Genomic DNA, 26687 nt, shown 5'->3' with positions numbered 1-26687 from the left:
CTATGCAGAATATTATAATTTTGAATGAGAGCATATACCACTTGAATTTCTTAACCAGATATTGCCAATTGATTTGAGGAAAGGAAAAAAGTGCCCAACGAACAGGGCCGGGATCAGAGCTAGTGGGCCAATTTCGGCTTCAGACTGACCCAAGAAAGAGGGAATGGAGATGTTTCGGCCAATTTGATAACATATGCGACTTTTGAGGTTGGTGGTTACAAGAATAATACTAGTCCAAGTTTAACTCTCAAATTTCATTTTTTTAAATTTAGAATAATGATTTTCAGATACATGCAACTTCGTCCCCACCCGTGCACGTGGTTATCACAATAATGTAATTATATTACTCTTACCCTTCTTATAATAAATATATGAATCTAAGTTAGCATCTAAGTTAGGAAGGAGAAAACAAGAGAGAATGAATTCAGAAGTGCACGAAAGGACACACATGAATGGGAGCATACACATAATTACAATGAATTACTGACAAAAAAATATCCACTAAAAGGATAAAAAAATAAAAAATTGCACCATATCAGTAATATACTTACCGGTTAAATAGATTAGTAAATTAACTTTATTGCCCATTTTTGATAAATCCGTTATTTCAATAATATACCTTTTTTTTAAAAAAAAATGGATAATAAGATTACGTTATTTAAGGAAAAATAACTGGTAAGAGGGTAAGATGACATTTTCATTATTATTATTATTTCAAGAAATTTCTGCCAAAACCATAATAATGTGCCAGAGAATGGTTATTAGCCGCAAAATAACAAGCTACCAAAATAATTCATTTTGATAATCAAAACTGTTGCACTCTATATCCAACCAAATTTAAGATAGTAATTAGGTTCACTCCAATGAAAAACTAACGTAAGCCAAATCATCACTAGTTCATTGAAGAAGTTGCAGTGTAACACACCCATTTTTCTTCTCCCCCTTCCTCCTTCCTGCAAGAGTTCATGGAAATCATATTTAAAATAAAAAAACATATTTCTGGAAAGTTTAAGAAATAATTAACAAAACTAACAAATTTCAAAAGACAACAATTGTTTCTTCAAAACTGGGAAGCCCAAATTTTGGAACACTGATCTTGATCTGGTGCATGATAAAGGAAAGTGTTAAGTGCAAAAAACCCCATCTACTGTCGAAATAGTGCAAATCAGTCCTTGTGTTACATAAAACCCCCCATATACTATCAATTTGGTGCAATTACCCCTACTCGCATAAAAAGACATTAATACCCTATAATATAAATTTCTGGGTTAAGTGCGAAAAAAGCCCAACTAGGATTTTTAAATTTATTTTATATCGATTTTGACCAAAAAGTGGTCACGGGACTTATTTGCACCTTTTTTTAAAATTTTGATGGACTGAAATACACATTTTCTAAAAGTATGGATTATTTTTGTACAAATCCTATATATCAGGGTTTTTTTTTGCACTTAACCCTAAAGGAAAAGAAGGATGATCATAGAATCTAGCCAGCACCAAGTCAACAAATTCCTTTGAATCAAGAGTGTTGATACAAAAGCCGAATGAAAATCAACCATCATGCCTATAACTGAATTAGCATCACTCAAATTACAATATCACTACCCTTTGTTATGAAAGAAGGCAATTGAGATCGACTGTTCGAAATCTCACTAGCTCTAACTCAACCAATTCCTTGAATCATAATTATCAAGAATATTTATAAGACAATACCGATTCAATAACTATATGATGATCAAACAAACAATCATAACTCCGACTAAATTAACATTAAACCAACCCAACCTATATAAACACTACATTGAGAATGCAAGAGCCGCATAAAGAAAAATAAAATATGAAAATCGTAATTTGGCTCAATACACAATTGTTTCTCTTAAATCATAATTTGGCTCAATACACAATTGTCTCATTTATACATTTATCTTCATTTACCATGTAATAAGGTTGTTGCACAAAAAAACACGACCTGAACAAAAACAAAGCAAAAGTGCCTAAATTAGGCTGGATAGGCTTGGTAGCCATGCAAAACTATAACTTACGGGTCTTCTACAGTCGGTCAGTCGGTAAATAATTGAGTGTGGACGTCACACACTAACTAATACCGTGTGTATAATGTGGGAAATGACAACAACTATGCTAATGAGGGGGGAGCGGGGGGATTGATTAGAAAGGTATTGACAAAAAAGAAAACAGTGCAGACTAATAGAAGGGGGGCGGTACCAACTTATGCTTCCTATGCTTGACAAGTAACAAAGCTAAACAAAGCTAAGTAATCCCAGTCCTACTCTCACAACATGCAGACTAAACCTAAGAATATTTTTGTTACAATCTACGGATTGGTTTAGTTGTTGAATGACATGCAATGGCAATATGTAGCTTTCACTCACTTAACGACTTACATTCTAAACCATTTTACTCAACAAATGGTCTATGGGGTCACCAATGTGAGCTAAAAAAATGAATTAAATGAATGAAAGACGTGGAATATGGTAGTGCCTGCAATTACATGCCATTAGCAATAATTTACGAACCAAAATCTAGGATTGAAAGAGGTTTATTAGAGAGAATAGAATCCTTTATGGTGCACTAGATGGTCCAGTGCATAGGGGAAGGGTGGAGATCATCCCAGTTGGAAAGTGGTCACCGCAAACAAAGTTGACCCCATCCCATATGCATGATTAAAACTATCAATGCTAACTACTACCTCCTCCATCTATACCTAGGAGACTAACTATGGAAACAAGCATAGAGAAAATGAAGGCTAGCTACTAAACCTTACAATTATAATCAGAAGACTTACAAGTGGAAGCATTACAAGCACACAGCCGCATCACCTGATATTAAGAGGCCTATCACGTGCTTTATGGAGAGACCTTCCTGCTGAATTTGAAAAAAAAAAAAAAAATGAAGAACTACTCATCATCACCTGGTATTAAGAGACCTACCATGTGCTTTATGGAGAGACCACCTTCCTGCTGAATTTTAAAAATAAGAAAGTACTACTCAAAAAATATGTGACAGTACTGTTTACAAAAAAAAAGAAAGAGACCCAGTGGAAAATGTTACTAACAAACCTCAGAATATAATAGTATCATGAAATTGAAATGGAAAAATGTTTAACACGCCTATCAGCTTAGCCGACTAAGACACAGTTTTGTGTCCCATGTCAACTAAAATCCCACCATTGACAATATAATTTAGGCAAAAGTGGAGTATAATAAAAAACATGCTCAGTAAACAACACATAGGTTCAACAAGCAATGTGTGTTTGTACTTCATAATGCTGCTTCATCACCATACCACATCAATCACAAAGCACACTTTGAACCAATCACATAACACACGGTACACTACTTTTGTAATGCAAGAAAAATTGACCAAGTCCTTGAACCATGATTACCAAGAGTAACCGGGCTATACCGACTCATAAAGACACGAAATCCACCATCTTAACAGGTTCTGAATTATAGCATGAACCAACTCAACTTATAAATCACTACCCTTGTTATGAAACAAAACAATAAAGCGAACAAGACTCCATTTTGAAGCAATGGACAGTAAATATGGTGTATGTACAAAACTGAAATATGAGAATTAAAATTTAGCTCAGCATAAACAATATTATTACTGAAAATGAAATTTGCATCCTACTCCAGCCCTACAGAATGAAAGAAAACAGGGAGAGAACTTCTGAAAAGACTCGCAATAAATTCAGAAACGCTACACAAACCCGTCTCTATTTCATTTCTGTGTATACCTACCATGGTAGCAGTCACTATAAGTAACTTTGGAATACACTTCACAAAAAAGAAGGAACAAACTTGCACAAAAAAATATGGTTCAAAATATGAAATAAATAGTGAGTGATATAACATGACAGCTTACAAACAGGACATAATTCTAGAAGGCTACAAATAAACCTAAAATGATAATACAAGCTTATGGAAAAGGTAATCCCATGATTTAAAAAAAAGAAAAGAAAAAGAAGTAATATACAGACAAACCTAAGTCCAAAGTGTTGTACACTTGAAAATGAGATCAGATTTACCATTTAGCAAATCTGCACACATAATATTGTTTCTGGTTCTGTACACGTGGGCTACAACCACTACTAAACAAGAATAAGTAATCCAAGTCCTACTCTCAACAATGTGCAGACAAACCTAAGAATTATTTTTGTTCCAATCAATGGATTGGTTTAGTTGTTAAATGACATGCAATTGCAAACATGCAATTGCAAACATGTAGCCTTCATTCATTTAATGCCACACATTCTAACTCAAACTTGAACCTCTAAATAAACCAATTTTATTCAACAAATGGTCTATGGGCTCACAAATTTGAGCTAAAAAATGTATTAAAAGAATGAAAGCCGTGAGCTGGTGGTGTCAGCAATTACAAGCCATTAGCAATTATCCAAGCACCAAAATCCTAACTGTCTAACAACGAGAGAAGGGGGTGTGAGACCTGCCTGTGGCTCAACAAAAAACCCTCCCAAGGTCTATAATCAAGGCAGAAAAGGAGTATAATAGGAAGTGCCGGCCCATACACAAAACCCATTTATTATGAGCTCCGGTAATCGGTGACACATTAGCATCTACATTAATTCTACATATAATGTGTAGAGTATGTAACAAATACAAATAGTGAATGAAATTACGAGAAAATATAAAAGAGTAAACAAACGCTGCACAGACCTGTTAATTTTTGCCTTTTCTAACCATGAATGTCAAATACAACTACCTACCCCTTAAATCAATGGGTAATTATTTAGGAAAACTCTAGAAAAACAAACTGTTACATTCTCTGGTATGAAATATGAATGACATAATGAATAATATAACATGACAGCTTACAAATAAGACACTTATATTAAGATCATTTAATGCCATGCAATGGCAACCATGTAGCCTTCAAATTTGAACCTTTAAATAAACTCGTTTAATTCAACAAATGGTCTATGGGAAAATAAATTTGAGCTACAATAAGGAACTAAATGAATGAAAAACATGTGATCTGGTGGTGGAAGTAATTACATGCCATTAGATAAAATTAATTAACCAAAAACAAAAATCAGAACGGTCTACTAAAGAGAGGGATAACCTGTTATACCAAGAAGGCTTTACAAGGGAAACAAGAATAAAGAAAATGAAGGACAACTAATAAATTTTACAAGCACAAACATTATAAAGCTAACTATCAAGTCCTAGAAAAATATACTAGTAACATTAAATTGAAAAGGAAAATACAAAATGGGCCTATATATCAACATAAACAACCAAGACAGTCCTTAACTGTATTTTTATGTTCTTGTTTACTGAACACATTAGCCCATAACAGTATAAAACAAAACCCAATTGATAAACCACTGCAAACTATCACATTTTTAGGCATATCAGAGTAAAAAAATAACAAATTTCAAAAATTGTACATAAGATAAATTGATCATTGAAAATGGTAAAATACAAGATCAAGAAATAAAGAGAAAAATAAAAAGATATATCAATCAATAACATGAATAAAGATTCTACAAGCAACCAAGACACAAAGATCATCACACTTCCATCAAAACAACTATTTTTTTTTTTTTTTTAATAAATTAAACAAACCAATAAAATTCTAAAAAATAGACCACAAACAATAAGAGAGACTTCTAACAATTTTAATTCATAATACCTCTAATCACACATTTTATATTTACATGTATAGAGATGGATCAGAGTGATGGCTTGGATTCTCGAAGAGAGAACAATAGGCTCAGCAAATTCAACTTCAGTCATCTAGGGTAGATGTCTAAAATTTGTGATAGTCTAATCACCGTCGGATTAGTCAAGAAGTCCAACATTCTTGATTAATAAAATTTCTTGATTGCGGTTCCCAACAACGGGCATGTGTCAAAATTCTAAAGGTTCATAACTTTAAAGAAAAGTGCATTTTAATTCAAATAAAAGGGTTAAATGCAAACCACCCCCACCCCCCCCCCCCCCCAAAAAAAACTATCGGCATATTCCAACCCACCCCCCTGAACTACAAAAAAAAACCCATGAATTATGAATTTGTTGCATTTCAGTCCATTCCGACCCGGAAAAATAAAATGTCTGATTTACCCTAATTAAAACGACGTAGTTTTGAGTGTTTAAGCTAAGTGAATCAAATGACACATATACCCTTACTATTGTCTAGTCCCGGAATAGTGCTCAAGTTGTAACCAAAGGCCAAATATATATGCATGTATCTGTTGTAAAGCCCAAACACAATATCCAGATCCAAAAAATGATATAAAAAAATAAATAAATAAATACAAATCCAAAATCAAGCAAGAGAGGCGGATAAAGCACGGACAGCGGTGAGCTCTGCTGTGGGTGAACTGATAGTGGGCGAAGATGGATCTCTGGCGCAGCTATGGAGGGCTCGGCGGTGAGAGGAACGGCCGGTGAGGATGAATACGGGCTCGGCGGTTTCGGCTTTGGATGATGTCGAGGACTCTGTCGCGATGGAGGGGTCGGCTGTGAAGAGGTCGGCCGACTGAGTAGAGAGTTGAAGCGCAAGGACGGCGGTGGGGAAAGGACGATAGGCACGATCGGCATAGAGGGTCAAATTGCGAAATCTGGATAGAGTAAGTTGGGATTTTCTTGAGAAAAAATTGGATATATTTTCCTTTTTTGCGGGTCAGTTTGTGGGTAAACAGGGATTGGGGGTACGAATCGAGGGATCGAAACAAAGACTTGGAAACTCCGTTCATCGGAGTTTGGAAACTTCGATTTCGCAGGGCGATTCAGTTCATCGGAGTTTGCTACGTCGCCGGCGGAACAGCTTGTGGGTTTGATTTGGTATGGTTTTGTTCGCCGGAAGTTGCAGAGGTGAAACTTCATTGCTATTTGTTGCTGGTTGAAAATTGTAGAGTTCAGTTCATCGGAGTTTGCTACGTCGTCGCCAGCAAACCTGCAATCAAAGACCGAACAACCCCGAAATGTCTTTAGTTAAGATGAACAGAAGTTCCGCTGACAAAGCTATAGTAGCGAAACAATTCGGTAAGAGTGCAATTTCAGCGAAACCCAGAACAACGAGACTGAGACCAGTTCATCGGAGTTTGCTACGTCGTCGCCGGCGAGCCTGCAATCAAAGACCGAACAACCCCGAAATGTCTTAGTTAAGATGAACAGCAGTTCCGGTGACAGAGCTATAGTAGCAAAACAATCCGGCAAGAGTGCAATTTCAGCGAAACCCAGAACAACGAGACTGAGACCAGTTCATCTGAGTTGCTCTATTCATCTTCTTCCAGTAAGCTTGGTCTGACCTAACAGTGAGTTCTGGTCCGCCAGCCGAACTCTTTGTTCGGCTTACTACTCCTTTCTCTCTCGAGTCTTTACCCCTTTGTCTATAGTCCAATATGATGAGCGCTGAAAAGTTCATATTTAAACCCCTTAAGTTTAGGCATTCTAGTACCTTTATTTATCTTACTTTACCGTTTTAGATTGATTTCGTATTATTTCCATTTTCAGGCACTTATCCCGAAAATAAGCTAACTCAGCCAAATAAGAGCTTAATTGAAGCAATTCTGGGATTAAACAAATAAATGAGCAAAGTGGAGAAAGAAGGAAGCAAATGAAGCCAAATGTGGGAAGCAGCAAAGTTCGATCGATCCAACTTCAAGGTTCGATCGATCGAACACTGATCGATCTCAGCACTGCAAGATGGATCCAAGCCTTGACCCAAAAGCATAAAGTCCAAAAGTTCGATCGATCCAACACCACCCTTCGATCGATCGATCGATCGAACACTTTTGTCCTTATTCAAATGATTGATCATATCCACAGCTGTACCACCCACTAACCACTTTTGTCCTTTTCCCAAAAATATCTTCCAAAATATCTCGGATTTGTCTTTTCCCAAAAAGCTTAACCAGTTGGATCGATCCAACCTAAGTTCGATGGATCTCAGCTAGTTCGATCGATCCAAGTCCAAGGTTCGATCGATCGAACTTCCTCCAGTGCGAAAAAGTTAAATTTCCATCTCATTGAAAGTTGTCCTTTATCCAATCATTAGGGAATATTGTGTGCACGACCGCAGCTCATTTTGGGTGTCATTTGACCTACCTATATAAGGATAAGGATTGCTTTTTACAAGGGAGCTAATATCATTTTCATATCATCTCTTGGAGAGCAAGCTTAGAGGAAGAGGAGGCTAGAGACACCATTAGAGTTCTTCATCAATAAAGAGTAGATTTCTTCCATGGAGTTAGCCCTTGAGGGTTGGAGCAACATTACCATGAGTGGCTAGACATCCTCTTGGGGCTAGAGTTAGCCCCAAGCATGCTTTCTATATCTTAATCTTGTGTATTATTGAGGAATTAGTGTTGTAATTGATGTTTTGACACTTTGATATATATAGATCTTGTTTATTCAATGATTTATGTGGTTTAATGCTTCCAATTGATCATTTCATTCTATCCATATGTCTATGTATGCTAGGATAGATGTTCATGTACTTGTCTCTAGATTTTGTGTTATTGATGCATGTTTATGTGTATTGATGCTATAGATTTGGAGATTGTCAAAACATAATACTTAAAGGAATGCTCTTGTGATTCTCTTGATGGTTTATACTTATTCCTTGATGGATTGTGCCTCTCCCCTAGTTTATTTTCATGCTAGTAGTGTAGATGTAATGTAGTTGTAGTGTAGTATTAAATGGGAGGGCAATCCATGCTTCTTGTTTGATGATCCAAGCTTTTGAATGCAAGTAGCATATGTCTCTATCCTTGTGTTGTATTTGAATTGTGAGCTTAATGAAAAGATTAATGACTTATTTTGATCTATTGTGCCTTTCACATGTTGTTTAGACAATATATGCTTCATTGCTTAGATATATTGTGCCTTTCACATGATGTTTAGACAATACATGTTTAACTAGTCATCCTTACTTGTTGAATCAACCAAACACACACACACACACCAATATTGCAACACACCATTTGCCCTCATTAGTCACTTGTCAATGGTATAGAAGTGCATTGCTTGGTGGTGATCTCTAAACCCCAAGATCTCTCTCTCTATTACTTACTCTTAATTGCATTCTTTTGTTATCACTTAGTTTAATTTAGTTATTCTCTAATCAACCAACTAACCAATTGTTTGATCACTTGACCTACTAGCCCTAATAACGATTCCACGACATTGCTCGATCCTCACAATCCCTTGGGACGATCCCTACTCGCCCTACCTATATTTTTAATGAAGGTAGTAGTGGCTTCTATAAATGTAAAACTCTTGACCCTCGCCTTAAAATGCACTCTCTCTCTTAAGCTTGACGGTAGTGCGACACACCGCATCACTATATACATACAGCGACCTACCCATCGCCGCCGTCTATTCACTTTGGATGTGCTCGGGATGGCGACGCTGTACTGTAGCTACCCACCCACCACAGTTGTCAATTTGGGAATGGAGAGAGAAGCCAAGAGTATTGTTCTGACCGACGAATATATTTATGAATGTGCTGGGGAAGACTAAGTTGTACGGCGGCGACTGCTGGCGACTATGCAATGTTTTTTTCTCCGGCTATTTTTATTATTTATTTTTTTATTATATTTATGAATGTGCTGGGGAAGACTACGTTGTACGGCGGCAACTGCTGGCGACTATGCAATGTTTTTTTCTCCGGCTGTTTTTTTTATTTATTTTTTGTATTCTCACATTTTTTGTTAATATAATTATTTTTAAAAATCATGTGGAGGGTGCTCTACGGTGAGAGGAACAGCAGGCGAGGTTGGAACTGAATGGCAGTGCTTGGAATGGTGAACTGAACTGATAATGATGGTTATATCCGACAAGCAGAGAGCTCGACTATGATCATTGCTGGGTTTGATCATTGTTACTGCAGGGACGAGTTTGATGGAGACGAAGGGTGTGTTTGGTTGTCCCATTTATAGGCTCAAGTAGGACTTTTTGGTTATAACGATAACAAGGGCATTTTTGTCCTTTTATGTGAATAAGGGCATTTTTGTCCTTTATTTTAAGCATCTACATCACGTGATGGCACATGCCATCAAAACCTGCCGAATTCCCGCCAGATGGAGTCGTCTGCAGCAAAATTGAATAGTCCAGGGGTTAGTTAAAACTTTTGTAGTTTAAGGGTTAGTTGCTGATATGCCGATAGTTCAGGGAGATTTTTTTGCATTTAACCCTAATTAAAATTTGAATTAATTTCCATATAAAAAGAAATAAATCTTTTATTTATAGAAGAATTGAACGATTGGGAGTTTCCAAATCAACCGACCCATTCTTTGGCCTAAAAATACAAGGCCAACTTACACATTTGGGGAAAATACACAGACACGGAGAGATTAACTAAGTATCAAAGCTCTGACTCAACAAAAACCCCGAAGTTTTGAAGAAAAAGAACAACAAGCGTGTCACACCTACGCCGTTCTTCATCAAAGGCCTTCACTCACCGTTTGAGATCAAGCCCTGCCGGCACTTGTTCGAAGATCCATTTGAGCCTTCGTCAATTTTGAATAACTCAAAAAAAAAATGTTCAACCACCGGTTCAAGATCAGGCTTCCGATGCCCTTGAACCGATTTCCTAAGGAAATTTAATTAAAGGGTGATTCTAGACTATAGAATCGCCAACAAATGATTGTACCCATTTTTCCCGATATTTAATAAAATTGTTATTTGTTGCATTTATTTTCGTCCATAAATTTTCAGATATAAATACAAATTTCAGACATACCCGGTCGGAAAGAAATTTGTAACACAAATTTTTGTATCCTGAAATCCAAGAAAATAAATCTAGCCAATGATAATTTTATTAATATAAAAAAAAAAAATGAGTACAATCCTTTGAACCGATGGTTGAACTTTGTTTGAGTTCTTCAAAGTTGAAGAAGGCTTAAATGCATCTTCGAACGAGGGCCGACGGGGCTTGATCTCAAATGGTAAATGAAGACTTTAGATGAAGAACGGCGTAAATGTGGCACGCTTGTTCTTTTTTCTTCTTCGGAGTTTTTGTTGAGTGAGAACTTTGGCAAAGCTTCGATGTTTTGTTCGTCTCTCTCTGAAATGTGTAGGGTAGCCTTGTATTTATAGACCAAAAGTAAGGCGTTTGATTTGGAAACTCCCAATCATTGTGCAAATTTTCCATAAATAAAAGATTTGTTACCTTTTATATGAAAATAAATTAAAATTTAAATATTAATTTATTAGAACTTAAATGCACTTTTTTTAAGGTACTTTAAGATTTTGACACGTGTCTACTGATGGAACTCGCAATCAAGAAATTTGATTAATCAAAAATGTTCGACTTCTTAACTAAGTGATTAGACCATCACAAATTTTAGACATCTACAAATTGCAACCACTTCCAGATTTTGGCAACCTACATGCTTGTCTTGCATGGGAACGCGAGTTTTGAAGTGGACAACTTGATAAATTTTTATATTTAATTTTTTTTTTTTGGCAATTTTTTTTTTTTACAGTTCAGAGTCTACATCCTATATTTATATATATATATATATAAGGTTGTTATGCCATTATCATGGAAAGTTGAATTTACCTTGATTAGCTCAACAAAAGAGGCGCACGATACATTCTTTACTCTCTTATTGTCCTGATCAAAGTCGGCCGCACATTACCAAAACTGGGTCAAAACTTGGATAGGTAAAACTCCACCAATGTTGGTATTTTGACCAAAATTTATAATCATCATTTCCAACGCTATCACTATAAATAACAAAAAAACATGGTATGAAGTATGAATCACTATAAAGAGTAATGATATACATGGTATGATGATATAAAGGTAGAGTCGGGCTTATGCCTCTAGTTAAAATCTCATAAAGACGTGATAAAATCCACAATCATGCCTCTTGTCGCATTATATACCAACTTGACTTATATATCACTACTCTTGTTATGAAACAAGACAATTAAGGAAACAAAACTCCATTCTCTAGCAATAAACAGTAAATATGAGATTAAAATTTAGTTCAACATAAACAATATAATTACTGAAAATGAAATTTAGATCCTCTAACAATCCTTCCAAATGATAATTACATTTACACAAGGTTGAAAGAATTAAAACAGGCAAAAAAAGAAAAAGAAAAGAAACAAAGATTTCATGCTTGAGCGGGAAAAGTAAGTAAACTTCGTTAATAATCAATCCAAGAAAACATTTACCTGAATGAAAAACAATCCATTAATATAAAAAAAATATTTTCATTCCCAATGCTTGTGAAGTCTAAATTGAATACTATGGAAGAAAACATGCCCATCAACGCAACACAATTAACATTTCCACAACCAAACCTTACACACTAATCTAATACTTCAAGGAACCAAAGGCTATGTGCCAAGGGTAATTCCTCACCTTCAAAAGTAGAAATCATAGGGTTCAAGATTCCGTAGAGACAAGTGGATGAGTGAGTGTGTTTCTTGCCAATGAAAAAAATAAATAAATATTAACTAGCAAATGAAATTTTTTTTTTTCATTGACAACAAACACACTCACACTCACATACCCCAACGGAGACATCAATGAAAATAAGGGAAGACAAAAATGTATGTGAAGCATTTGAAATGAATAAACAATGCACACCCAATTGTGTCTACTCCATAACAATTACATCATATTAAATTTAGCCTTTTTTCTACAAAGAATTATAATCCAACTACTTATACCTAGAATCACTATTACTGAAGGTCGTCGTGACTTTGTGAAAGAGATGATACAAGCTAGTATATTTCATTTTTGGTATCCAAAATCAAGATAGTAAAGTATGAACACTACCTACTTTTTGAATCAATTATAAAACTTTCAAAATAAGCATAATAAAAAAAATAAACATGGAAGTCAGTTAACAATAAATTTAAAGAGAACGAATATTAACAATAAATATAAAGAAAACGAATATAAGAGGGAAAAGAACTATAGAATTTTTTTAACTAACACAGAATGCATAACGGGTTACAAATAGGAAATAGACAAATTAATTTAAATTGCTAAACTAAGCTTTTGTACTTGGTCAAAATTGAGATGTCAGAACATGCAGAAAGGTAAAATCGAACAATTGAATATCAGATTAAATTAATCATTTAACAAAACCAAATATATCATATAGTTTTTTATTCTGTACACATGCACTACAACTACAACAATTAACAAAGCTAATGTATTTCCTATTATGAAAAGCATCAAAGTCCTACTCTCACTATTTACAGTCTGAACCTAAGAATGAATTCTTTGTTACAATCTATAGATTGATTTAGTTCTTGAATGAAAGGCAATAGGAAATAGCATAAATGTATAAGCCTCATTCATTCAATGAATTATATTCCAACTCAAATTTAAACCTTCAAATAAACACATTAAATGGGTAAATAATCAATAAATAATTTTGACTAGTTCTTTAATTAGATAGCATTGCTTTGTAGGATGAATCAATTATATGAGTTATTTCTATTACCAAACAAGTCACAAAGATGGCTCAGAGTCCTGGCTTGAATTCTCAAAAAGAGAACAATAAAAAGAGCCCAGTAATTTAACTAATTACAGCTTCAATCATCTGGGGAAATAATCTCTACCAAATCATATAATTTGATTCTCAGAAAACAAAGCAACAACAAGAAGAATTGAAGTTATGTTTGTATGTGTGTGTGTCCAGATCTGCTTTTTATAGGCTCAACCAAGAGCCCAAAAAGAATATAAAAGGATGTAGCTTCGACAAACACATAAACCCATTTATTATGAGCACCAGTAATCAGTAATCAACATATATAGATTCTACATACAATATACAGTGTGTGTGTGTAACTGACAGCTCTTGATGTTCCCAGAAAGAGAGCTGACTGCGAGTTGTTAAGAGTTCACTTAGTTTTATTATTTTATATATGACGTAGGGCTTGGAAACCCTAATTTGGGTTTCATCAGATCCACCTGTACGGTAAAGATTATGTAGATTATGTTACCAAGGACTGTTTATATCATGTGATGGCACAGAACTACATAACTTGGTTCTACTTGGTCTCAACAAAACTGTAGGAGAAATTTATTAATTTAATATTAATAGTTAAATTTTTTTTTTTTTCTTCCAGAAAATCAATTTTATTACTTATTATAGGAAAGGAAAAATGTGTGTAAAAAGACTAAAATATTCCAATGGATAAAACTAAATTAGATGGAAAATTTTAGTTTTTTATCTGATTCATTTTTTTATTTGAATTAGCTTTTTTTTAAGACAAATATTTACATAAAGTATAAAACATCTTATACTTTTGTCTTCATCAAGTAATCTTATACAAAATAATGAAATCTAATTACAAATAATATATTACATTTTTATCATGCATGTTTAATTTGTCTTTGGGGCAAAAGTTTACATTGGTTCATCTATAGATGTATACTCTCCTACCCAGAAGAAAAATCGTTAGTGCGAGTTATTTGCATACTTAAGATTATTTACGATAAAATAGGCATGGGTTCTATTTTTTTTTTTCCTATCTTTATCACTCCAAGGTATTACATTTTATTATTTTTATAAGTCCCCTCCCCTCCTCGTTGAGGATGGAGAGGTTATATCTCATTGAGCTAAATGTGTTATTTTTAGATAAACATAGTTGTAAATTTCACCTAATGTGCATATACATAAATGAGGATGTAGAAGGCAAAATTGTACACCAGAAAATGAGATCGCATTTACCATTTAACAAATCTGCACATATCATATAGTTTGGTAATTCTGTACACATGGGCTAAAACTACCACACTATAACAAAGTTAAGTAACAGTCCAAGTCCTACTCACAACATGCGGACCAAACCTAAAAATGTTTTTTTTCCAATCAATAGATTGGTTTAGTTGTTGAATGACATGCAATGGTAACACATAGCTTTCATTCATTTAATGACACACTTTCCAACTCAATGTTTATCGTTTAAATAAACTCATTTTACTCCACAAATGGACTATGAGAACACAAATGTGAGCTAAAAAAATGAATTAAATGAATGAAAGATGAGGGAATGGTGGTGTTTGCAATTACATGCCATTAGTAATAATTAGATGGTCTAGTGCATAGGGGAAGGTCGGAGATCATCCCACTTGGGAAGTGGTCACCGCAAACAAAGTTGACCTCATCCCATTTGAAGTGATCTCCACACTCCCCTGTTCTGTACAATAAAAACTATCAATTCTAACTGCTACCTCCTACTTCCATACCTAGGAGACTAGGGAAACAAGTATTAGAGAAAATGAAGGCTAGCTACTAAACCTGACAATTATAATTAGAAGACTTACAAGTGAAAGCATTACAAGCACACAGTCGCATCACGTGCTTTATGGAGAGACCTTCCAGCTGAATTTTAAAAACAAAAAAGTACTCCGCCTAAAATATGTGACAGTATTGTTTAGAAAAAAATTAAAAAGATCCGCGGAAAATGTTACAATAGCAAACCTCAAATTATAATAGTAACATGAAATTGAAAAGGAAAATGTTTCACAGGCCTATCAGCCTAGCCAACCGGAAAAGAGTCTTGTGTCCCGTCAGTCCGTTAAGCACGACCCAATTAACAAAATATTTCAACCTACTCACATAATTTTGTTACACATATCAAAGGATTTTTGTAAAAAAATTTAAAAACAGGCACAGAGAAAGATAAAAAGAATAGATTTTATATGATGTATAGAGATGGATCAGAGTCCTGGCTTGGATTCTCAAAAAGAGAACAATAAAAAGCGCTCAGTAATTTCAGCTTCGATCATCTGGGGAAATGATCATCACTTCCATTTCTATCATTTCATATAACTTCATTCTTAGAAAAACAAAGCAAAAAGAATAATTGAAGTTAAATAAAATATATGACTTTCCCCGGATCTGCTTGTAATAGGTTCAGTCAAGAGCCCTCTAAATATCTATAATTTAGGCAGAAGTGGAGTATAGTAAATAACATGCAAATTTGGCTCAATAAACAAAGCATAGATTCAAGAAACAATGTGTTTGTACCTCATAATGCCGCTTGTAAATCTTTACACCAATCACAAAGCATGCTTAGAACCGATCACATAACACATTGTACACTACTTTTTTAATGCAAGAAAAATTGAGACTAGTGTGAATCACACACTAGCACCTCACCATACCAAGCATATGCTTACACACCATGCATTACTTTTTTCTTTTAAAATGCAAGAAAATAATCTACTTGGCAGAATGGAGTATAAATCTACTTGGTAGAATGTTGTTCAAGTGTGTTGACCAAGTCCATGAACCATGATTACCAAGAGTAATGATGTTGACCAAGTCCGTGAACCATGATTACCAAGAGTAATGATACACAAGCGGAGTCAGCTTATACCGACCCATAAAGACGCGATGAAATCCACACTGGTGCTGAATTAGAATAAACCAACTCAACTAATATTTCACTACCTTGTTATGAAACAAGACTCCATTTTGAAGCAATGGACAGTAAATATTTAGTGCTAGTAGAAAACTAAAATATGAAAATTAAAATTTAGCTCAGCATAAACAATATAATTACTGAAAATGAAATTTGCATCCTCCTACGGTCCTACAGAAAGAAAGAAAACAGGGGGTGTGGGGGTGGGGGGAAGGGGGATTCTTAAAAGACCGGCAAGAAATTCACAATGAACATTTGGTCAACCAATCCTCCAACAAATAATTTAATAATTTAAAGGATAAATATCATCTAGTAAATGCAAATGCAAGAAGAGATAAGAATTTATGCGAAGCATTTGAAAAGAGTAAAAACACTGCACACCCACTTGCGTCAACTCCTTAACAAATCCTCATATACAATTTTAGCCTTTTCTACACATGAATTACAAATGCAACTACTTATGCCTTAAATCAAAGTTGTTTAAAGGACAACCATGACCTTGTGAAAGAAAAAATCAAGCTACTGTATTTCATTTCTCTCATCCAATATTAGAGGAAATGTATTTCCTTTCTCTTATCCAACAAGAAGTGATCTTTGCCCCTCTAATATGCATAGCAGAAGCCATCAATGCTCGTAGACAAAGCATATCTTTCATTGACGGGTACAAGTAATTCTATATGCCACCTCTTATAGCTATAATTCTTGAACGCGTGCTAGGGAAACAAGAATAGAGAATATAAAGGCCAACTATTAAATCTTACAGCAGCACAAAGACTTCAAAGTCTAACTACCATGACCTAAACATATACTCCCACTTCTCATATTAGTTGTTCCTATTTCCTATTTATACATTTTTAAAGGGTCATGGAAATGCATTGTCCCCTTCTAAAATTACCAAATAATTTATTTTTGTATAATAATAAGTTGGTCTCAAAACTTAAGAAGGGTAATTGTGGAAAGATACCAACTCAAATGGGGCAACTAATTTTGGACATGTCAAATAAAGAAAGAGGTACCACTAATACGGGACAAGGGTAATAATAGTCTGAATAATGTTTCATAAGACAAATAGACTAGCACTGTATGACATTTCTTTGACAGACCTACCATTGTAGCAATCTCTAGAAGTCCCATTGGAATAAACTTCACAAAATATAAGGAATAAACCTACAAAAAAAACATGGTATGAAATATGAATTAAATAGTGAATGATATAACATGACTTGCAAACAGGACATAATTATAGAAGGCCACAAATTAACTTAATATGCTAATTCGTATAGTAAGCCAAAATTAGGTGTTGGACTTTGTTGGACTTAGCTCTTAAGTAAAAAGCAAATACCATGACTTAAAAAACAAAAAAACAAAACAAAAAAAGTAATATTCTCATAAAAGTAGGTAAAATTGTCGAGATTAGATTTACCGTTGTACATGGGAAACAACTACCACTATAAATAAGAATAAGTAATCCAAGTCCAACTCTCAACAATGTGCAGATAAACCACAAAAATCATTTTTGTCCCAATCAATGGATTGGTTTAGTTGTTAAATGACATGCAATTTAAAACATGTAGCCTTCATTCATTTAATACAACACATTCTAACTCAAAGTTGAACCTTTAAATAAAATCATTTTATTCAACAAATTTGAGCTAAAAAACATATTAAAAGAATAAAAGACATGTGAGATGGTGCCAGTAATTACAAGACATTAGCAATTATCCAAAGGGTCGTGATATTCAGGCAGAACAGTCTGACCTACTTGCTAGGCAAAATACATGTGGCCGTCCAGTTGGCAAAAAATTAATCCAATTTGGCATCAACATCTCACATGTTGTCTATTCATCTTCTCTCCTCGGAACAAACTGATATGAAGATCGACGGTCACCGACACCCAACATCGTCAATCTCGACGTCATCTTCATCGTCATTTTGCCGGCTCAACACACTGTCACAACCATCACCGAACTCCAGCAACGCTCCAGCAACCATCACCCAACATCCTAAAGTGGAGAAAAACACCAGTTTTTTGCAATTGCACGGCAGGCAGTAAGGACTGAAGACTTCAGGTACGGCGTATCACGCCGATTCCGCCTATCTGTCCTCCAAGTCTACAGTTTCTCCTTGCACGCCTATCCAACCTGAGCCGCGGTGGTGGACAGCGGTGAATGCCGGGACTGTCGACGGTGGACGGAACGGTGGTGGGTTACTATTTAGGTTTCTTTCCAATTTTAGGAGATATAATTTATGTTTTATTAGTTTCCAAAGGTTTACTAGTGTTCTTTCATGTATTTAAGTATATATAAATAGGTAAGAAGTAAGAGACAGAGACAGGAAGTGCTCTTTTTTTTTTTTTTTTTTTTTTTTGCCAACTAGATGCCACCGAGGATTCTGCCTAACAAATCTGCCAAATCCATCGGCATAAATATCATTTTCCTTATCCAAAAACCAAAATCCTAACTGTCTATTAAAGAGAGAGGGGGTGTGAGCCCCATCACAACTGATGGGGCCTACACGCCCCCTCTCTTTAGCAAACCATTCGGATGCCAGTACACGCCATTTTTTTATGAGAAGATGGAATTATGTTAATTACAGATAATAGAATCTTGTGGAAGGGTGGACACAACGCCTAGGGTGTTGTAACCACATGCAGAGTTGACCACACCGCAAATGAAGTTATCTACACAATCCCATGTAATCTAATGGTAAAAGCAACCATAGCGTCGTAGTAGAAGCATATTTACCACACATAGGGTACTCAGCTATACCTAGAAGGCTTACTAGGGAAACAAGTGTAAAGAAAATGAAGGCCTACTTACAAATCTTACAAGCACAAAAACTATGAAATTTACATTTATAGAAATTGATAAGATTCCTAGATTGTATACAAGTATTTTGGGACAAAGGGAGTACTAATTAGAGCAATTCTAGAGGGAACTGGCACCACATATGTCCTTTGCCAAACCAATTCGATCACCTTATCATCCTCCCAAACGTCAAATACATTTTTTATATAAAATACATTTAAAGAATTAAAGGGGATCCAAAAGAAATGGATAAAAAAAAAAAAAAATTAAAAAAAAAAAAAAAAAAAGTAACAGCCTTTTGAAAAGAATAGTGGCAAATTTCTAGCTTGAGATGGACTTTAAAACTTCAAACCACCAATCCAAGAAAACACTACGTGAATAAAAAATACAACCATTTGACAAGTCTGAACACTATCAAAGAAAACATGCCCATCAACATAACACAAAGAAACAATTCCACAACTAATTCTTCAACCCATCTCAAATGCTATGCAGCCAAAAGGTAATCCTCAAAATATTTTTTTCATTAACAAAAAACACTATCCCACACTCACAAGACCCTACAAAGACAAAAATGTATGTGAAGAATATGAAATGAGTAAACATTGCACACACACTTGTGTCTACTTCTTAACAAATCCTTAAATGTATGCGAAGAATATGAAATGAGTAAACATTGCACACACACTTGTGTCTACTTCTTAACAAATCCTTATTCAATTTGACAGTTTCAACAATTTTTTTTAATAATACTTATACCAATAATCCCTATTAATTGGCAAAACCCAAGAAAAAACAAACCATACGTTGTAAGAAGTGGCATGCCCTTGTGAAAGAGTTGATACAAGCATTGGTGTCGGACTTTATTATCTTGATTCTGAATAAAAGAAATGAAATACAGTAAATTGTATCAACTCTTTCACAAGATCATGCCACACCTTAAGGGATCAATGTGTGTCCCATGTTAAACCATCTAACACTACATACATCTTTAAAATAATAACAAAAAATAAACATGTACAAATAAGTATTGAGAACAAAGAGCAATAGAAAATTTTAAGCTTAAGATGGCATGCAAAAGCATTAATGATATATGAAAGAACTAAAGATGTTATGAAAAAGGTTACAACCATAATATTTTCCAAAAAGGATACATATTAATTTAAATTGCTAGTATAAGCTGGGGCACATGGTCAAAAATTGAGATCGACAAAAAGCCTAAATGTAAAATCAAAAATTCAAATAAGGGATTGAATTTACTTTTTTTAAAAACAATATACATCATACAGTTTTTAATTCTTTACACACAGGCTACAACTGTAATCCTAAACAAAGATATTGTATTTCACATGCTTACCCCAGTAGGTTACTCAAAAAATTTAGTACTAAACCTAAGAATTACTTTTCTTACAATCAAATGGATAGATTTAGCTGTTAAATAACATGCAATGGCAAACATGTAGGACTAGATGCTTCACTCGTTTAAACAAACTAATTTTATGAAAATTTAAACAAACGCAAAGTACATTAGATAAACGAAAGTAATTGTGTTAAAAACAAATACACAACAGAACTGTTATATCCAAAGCAAAACCTCAATAGCAATATCTAAACAGAGTTTAAAACAAACATTTGATGGTTTAACATTGTACAAACTTTGATACCTTAAATGTAGAATCACATGATAAACACTAATGGTTGAAAAGGAGTAGGTTTAGATTCTTCACAAACACCATAATTTAAATATAGAATTACATGACAAATTATATATCATTTTCCTTGCATAAAATTAGCAATTATTTCAAAAAGTTGCTAACTTCAACATTGTTCAAAAGGTAATAAAAACCAAATTTCAAAGCATAACATAGTTTAACAAGAAACAATAACATTGAACATATTCCTGTAACCAAAAGACATAAAAGATGAAATAGAGTGCTGGCTTGGAATAGAGTGCTGGCTTGAGAACAACAAAAAGAGCTCAGTAATTTCAGAGTTGATCATCTGGGGAAATAATCACTTCCATCAAAACAAATGGGCAAATAACATAAGATAAAAGTCATAGTTGAACTACAATTACATAAACTGTCATTTACAAAGCAAAACCTCAATACCAACTTCTACAGAGAGTTTTAAACAACCATTTGATGGTTTAACATGGGACACCTTGATAACTTAAATATAAAATCACATGATAAACCACATAATGGTTGAAAAGGTGCAGGTTTAGATTTTTCACATGCACCATAAATTAAAAATAGAATTGCATGACGAACCAAAAATAAGAATATTATTTCTTTAATAAATTATATATCATTTTCCCTGCATACAATTAGAAATTATTTCAAAATGATGAAAGGTAATAAAAACCAAATTTCAAAGAATTACATTGTTTTCTAAGAAGAATCAATTACATCAAGTTATTTCTGTAACCAAAAGTCATAAAGATGGATCAGAGTCCTGGCTTGGATTCTCAAAAAGAGAACAACAAAAGCGCTCAGTAATTTCAGAGTCGATCATCTGGGGAAATAATCATCACTTCCATCAAAACGACTTTCTTGTTTTTCAACTTCAAAGCAATAAATAAATAAAAAAAGGCCTAAGATAAATGAATTCAAAAATTTTAATTTATAATACTTCAAATCACATTTCTTTATGACGTGCGTAGAGATGGATCAGAGTCCTGGCTTGGATTCTCAAAATGAGAACAATAAAAAGCGCTCAGTAATTTCAACTTCGATCATCTGGGGAAAAAATCATCATTTCCAATCTCTATGATTTCACATAATTCAATTCTCAAAAACTTGCGTAAAAGAAAATATGTAAATTTCTACAAACCTGATTGTAATAGGATCAAAAAGAACATCATCCCAAGGTATAATCAAGGCAGAAACAGAATATAAAAAGATGTCTCATAAACAGAACCCAGAACCCATTTCTTACCAGTTGGTTTAACATGGGACACTTTGATACCTTAAATATAAAATCACATGATAAGGTGTAGGTTTAGATTCTTCACATACACCATAAATTAAGAGTAGAATTATATATCATTTTCCCTGCATACAATTAGAAATTATTTCAAAATGATGGAAGGTAATAAAAAACAAATTTCAAAGCATTACATTATTTTCTGAGAAGAATCAATTACATTTGAGTTATTTCTGTAACCAAAAGTCATAAAGATGGATCAGAGTCCTGGCTTGGATTCTCAAAAAGAGAACAAAAAGCGCTCAGTAATTTCAGAGTCGATCATCTGGGGAAATAATCATCACTTCCATCAAAACAACTTTCTTGTTTTTCATCTTCAACTTTCTTGTAATTTTATATTCGTGTTGACTAGGCCCATTAGCCATTAAAAGTATAAAACACAACCCAATTGACTAACTACTGCAAACTAGTCACATTGTTAGGCGCATCAGAGACATTCTATACCTAGAATGATTTACAAGGGAAATAAGAATAAAGAAAATGAAGGCTAACTAATAAATTTTAAAAGCACAAACATATATAACGGGCATACCAACCTAGCCAGCCAAGAGTGGATGTGTGAGTGTATTTCTTGCCAATGAAAAAAAAGATCTACTAATTCAAAAAAATCAACTAGTAAATGAAATTCTATTTTTTCATTGACAACAAACGCACTCACACTCACAAACCACCCCAACGGAGACAATTGGGTATGTGGGTATGTTTCTTGTCAATGGAAAAAAAATATACATAGTAAATGAAATTCTATTTTTTCATTGACAAAAAAACACTCACACACTCACAAATAACCCCAACAGAGACAAGTGCATGTGGATGTGCATGTGTGTTTCTTGTCAATGGAAAAAAAATAATTCAAGAAATAAATATAACTAATATATGAAATTCTTTTTTTTCATTGACAACAAACACTCATATCCCCCAACAGAGACATATACTAGAATCAATATTAATAAATAAATAAAAACTTACAAAGAATTTTACTCCACTTTGTGTCTAACAAATCCTCATAATCAATAATTGCCTTTTTCTACTAAGAATTTTAATCCAACTATTTATCCCTAGAATCACTATTAATTAGAAAAACTCAAGAAATTACTAACCCTTTGCTGTAATGTCCACCATGACCTTGTGAAGTGTTGATACAAGAACAGTCTTTCATTTCTCCTATCCAAAATCGAGATAATAAAGTTTGAACACTACCTACACTTTACAGCAATCATAAAACTTAAAAATAAGCTAAACATAAAATAAACATGGAAGGCCAATAAAATTACGGAAAACCAGTATAGAATGGAAAAGAACAATAGAAATTTTTTAATTCCATGGTATGCTCAAGTATAAATGAAATAATGACATGATTAAAAAGGGGCATACAGAACATAGTACAAATTATTTTGTAATGGACCTGTTCCGTGATTAAGTAGGACTGGTTACACATAGAACATGTACAAAAGTGTAATTTAATTGGATAATCTAAGCCCCTGGGACTTGGTCAAAATTGGGATGTCATAACTTCTAAAAAGGTAAAATCGAACAAATGAATATGAGACTGCATTTATCATTTAACAAATCCACATATATCATATAGTTTTTAATTCTGTACATGAGAACTAGAACTACAACACTTAACAATGTATTTCACATGATTATTGAGTGATAGGCATCAAAGTCCTACTCTCACAATTTACAGCCTAAAGCCTCAACCTAAGAATGAATTATTTTTGTTACAATGAATAAATTAATTTAGTTGTTAAGTGAAAGGCAATAGGCAATAGCATAAATGGGTAGGCCTCATTCATTCAATGAATTACATTCGAACTTAAATTGAAACCTTTAAATAAACTCGTGAAATGAGCAAATAATCAAGAAACAATTTGAGAAGTACATCATAGGATAAACCAATTACACGAGTTATTTATGTAACCAAACAAGTCACAAGAAGGATGGATCAGAGTCCTGGCTTGAATTCTTAAAAAGAGAACAATAGAAAGCGCTCAGTAATTTCAGAATCGATCATCTGGGGAAATAATCATCACTTCCATAACAACTATTGTGTTTTTCAACTTCAAGTGTTCAACGAATCAAAACAAAATAAAAACAAACCAAGAAGAGTAATATAAATTTATAATTTTAATTTACAATATATATATAGAGAGATGGATCAGAATCCTGGCTTGGATTCTCAAAAAGAGAACAACAAAAAGCGCTCAGTAATTTCAATTTCGATCATCTGGGGAAATAATCATCACTTCCAATCTCTATCATATCATATAATTTGATTCACAGAAAACAAAACAACAAGAAGTAGAATTGAAGTTATATATATATATATATATATATATATATGAATTTCTCCAGATCTGCTTGTAATAGGCTCAACTAACAGCCTTCCGAAGGTTTATAATTAGGGCAGAAAAGGAGTATAAAAAGATGTAGCGTCGGCTCATACACAGAACCCATTTATTATGAGCACCGGTAATCAGTAATCGACGCATATAGATTCTATATACAGTGTGTGTGTGAGTGTGTGAGTGATTATAAACCTAGCTGATACCTGTTGATGTTCACAGAAAGAGAGAGCTGCGACTCCGAGTTGTCATGTGTCGAGTTAGTTTTATATATAGCGTAGGGCTTGGAAAACCCTAATTTGGGTCCTTCATCGGATCCACGTGTACGGCAGAATTTCCATTACCTATTCATCGATGCACTGTTTTATATCATGTCACGCGGCGCAGATCTACATAATTTGGTGCTACCTGCGTCTCAACAAAACCCTAGGAGTAATTTATTAATTTTAAAAATAAATAGTTAATTATTTTTTTTACAAATTTTATTACGTAGTAGTATCAAGTATGTATTATAGGAAAGGAAATATATACAAGTGTGTAAAAAGACAAAAATATTCAAAAGGATCAAATTAAATTTGATGGAATGTTTTAGTTTTTTATCTGAATTGTTTTCTAATCTGAATTATATTTTTTTTTAGACAAATATTTGCATAAAGTGCCAAACAATCTATTTTTCGTCTTCATTAAAAAAATCTTATACGAGATAATGAAATCCAATTACAAATTTTCATGTTATCTTAGTTACACTGTTAAATCAGATCCTATGCTTTAAGTTTATTAATAAAATTATAATTTTGCTAAAAATATATATAAATAAATACAAATACAATATATTTGCATTTTTATCATGCATGTATACTTCCTCTCTTGGCCAAAAGTTCATAAATTTTTTTTTTTTTAATAAGGAAAGAAGTGTTAAAAGTTATATTAGTAAATAATAAATCAATTATATTATTATCATTCTGATATTAGTGGTCTCTTTTTTCTTTTATGTCTCAAATTAATTATCTCATTTGAACCGTCAAAACAAAATATATCTATTTTTATATAATTACCCTTTAAATTTTTAAAAAATTTAAGGCAAAAATGTTATATTAGAAGTTAAACCCTTTTAATTTTAAAAAATCTTACGACTTGATAATACACATATTTGAACATAAAAGAACAACTTCTTAATTTTGAAGGAGGACAGTGCATTATTTACATGTTCCCTTAAAAATTTATAATTATACCAAAAACGAAAATTTAATATGAGATTGTAATAATATGTGTAATCACTAGCAAAACAATAAACTTTGTATGCTCAGAGCCAAAAATATTAGGTTAGGGGCCAAATTTGTAATATGTAACTAAAGTTAGAAAATTTTATAAATTAATTGCAATATAATATTGTTTAAATCTTACTCATATATTGAGAAAAATACAACTTAATTATAGACGATAAAATGATATTAGAAAGAAAAATATAGAGAAAAAATGACGAGTTAAAATTAAAAAGAAAAGAAGTAAAGAAATAAGCATTTTTAGAGAATCAAATTTGCTAAATCATTTGTTGTAGTTTTTCAAAAATCTAAATTTTGGAAGAAAAAAATTGAGTCCTTTGATTCAACTTGGAATGATATGCCTAGATGAAATATTAGAAAATAATAATGAATTTTAACTATACAAAATTATTTTGAATTTAACAAGATTATTATTGAGTTATTAAACAAGATACAAATAGTTATAAAATTTGTCATTTAGCAAGTGACAATAACAAATATTAGCATACATGATATTTTTGTTGTCATCAACAATGTCATAATACTTCAGTTTATTTTCCTTTCCAATATTTCTGGGACTCACCAATAAAGATTGTTATATATAATTCTATATATTTTTCTTGTAAACAATGCATTTTTATTAAACATGAGGGAACATTAGTGATTTTTTTCTCCCTTTTTTTCTCTCTTGAATTAATATTATAGATATTGTACATGTATTTATGTAAATATAATAACAATGTGTTGTGATAACGACTATAATAATAATGAGTTTAAAATTTTGTTTCACAACATTTAAGCTTTTAGAAGTATAGTTAAAGAGTTCAAGTTGAAAATTTCTTAAATTTCAAGGAGATACTAACTAAATTTATTTTCAAACTC

General features: G+C 33.2%; 1 long non-coding RNA gene, 7 other non-coding genes and 1 pseudogene across 18 annotated transcripts; all 9 read right to left on the bottom strand.

Annotated features, from left to right (window-relative positions):
- Positions 1-773: 773 nt before the first annotated feature.
- On the bottom strand, positions 774-24876 carry LOC132266438 (uncharacterized). Of its 11 annotated transcripts, none has more exons than XR_009468626.1 (6): positions 23296-24874; positions 17504-17567; positions 15298-15385; positions 11557-11723; positions 2801-2880; positions 774-953 (listed from the first exon to the last, which is right to left on the bottom strand). It is a non-coding gene; the product is annotated as an uncharacterized LOC132266438 (long non-coding RNA). The 11 variants fall into 11 exon arrangements; XR_009468627.1 differs by having other exon boundaries at positions 2801-2877; XR_009468623.1 differs by lacking the exons at positions 11557-11723; positions 15298-15385 and having other exon boundaries at positions 23296-23395; positions 24750-24876.
- LOC132268035 (small nucleolar RNA Z103) lies at positions 13485-13589 on the bottom strand (annotated as a pseudogene).
- LOC132268026 (small nucleolar RNA Z103) lies at positions 15689-15787 on the bottom strand. Its single transcript, XR_009469170.1, has one exon. It is a non-coding gene; the product is annotated as a small nucleolar RNA Z103 (small nucleolar RNA).
- On the bottom strand, positions 21130-21230 carry LOC132268033 (small nucleolar RNA Z103). Its single transcript, XR_009469177.1, has one exon. It is a non-coding gene; the product is annotated as a small nucleolar RNA Z103 (small nucleolar RNA).
- Positions 21652-21749, bottom strand: LOC132268027 (small nucleolar RNA Z103). Its single transcript, XR_009469171.1, has one exon. It is a non-coding gene; the product is annotated as a small nucleolar RNA Z103 (small nucleolar RNA).
- On the bottom strand, positions 21875-21973 carry LOC132268032 (small nucleolar RNA Z103). The gene has a single exon (XR_009469176.1). It is a non-coding gene; the product is annotated as a small nucleolar RNA Z103 (small nucleolar RNA).
- On the bottom strand, positions 22390-22485 carry LOC132268028 (small nucleolar RNA Z103). Its single transcript, XR_009469172.1, has one exon. It is a non-coding gene; the product is annotated as a small nucleolar RNA Z103 (small nucleolar RNA).
- Positions 24139-24237, bottom strand: LOC132268030 (small nucleolar RNA Z103). The gene has a single exon (XR_009469174.1). It is a non-coding gene; the product is annotated as a small nucleolar RNA Z103 (small nucleolar RNA).
- LOC132268031 (small nucleolar RNA Z103) lies at positions 24352-24450 on the bottom strand. The gene has a single exon (XR_009469175.1). It is a non-coding gene; the product is annotated as a small nucleolar RNA Z103 (small nucleolar RNA).
- Positions 24877-26687: the final 1811 nt, after the last annotated feature.

This window comes from Cornus florida, unplaced genomic scaffold (genome assembly GCF_030987335.1).
Source record: "Cornus florida cultivar Cherokee Brave unplaced genomic scaffold, ASM3098733v1 CherokeeBrave_3.0.0_Hap2_Chr07, whole genome shotgun sequence".
NCBI lineage: Eukaryota > Viridiplantae > Streptophyta > Magnoliopsida > Cornales > Cornaceae > Cornus > Cornus florida.
This window is presented reverse-complemented; position numbering and strand designations above follow the sequence as displayed.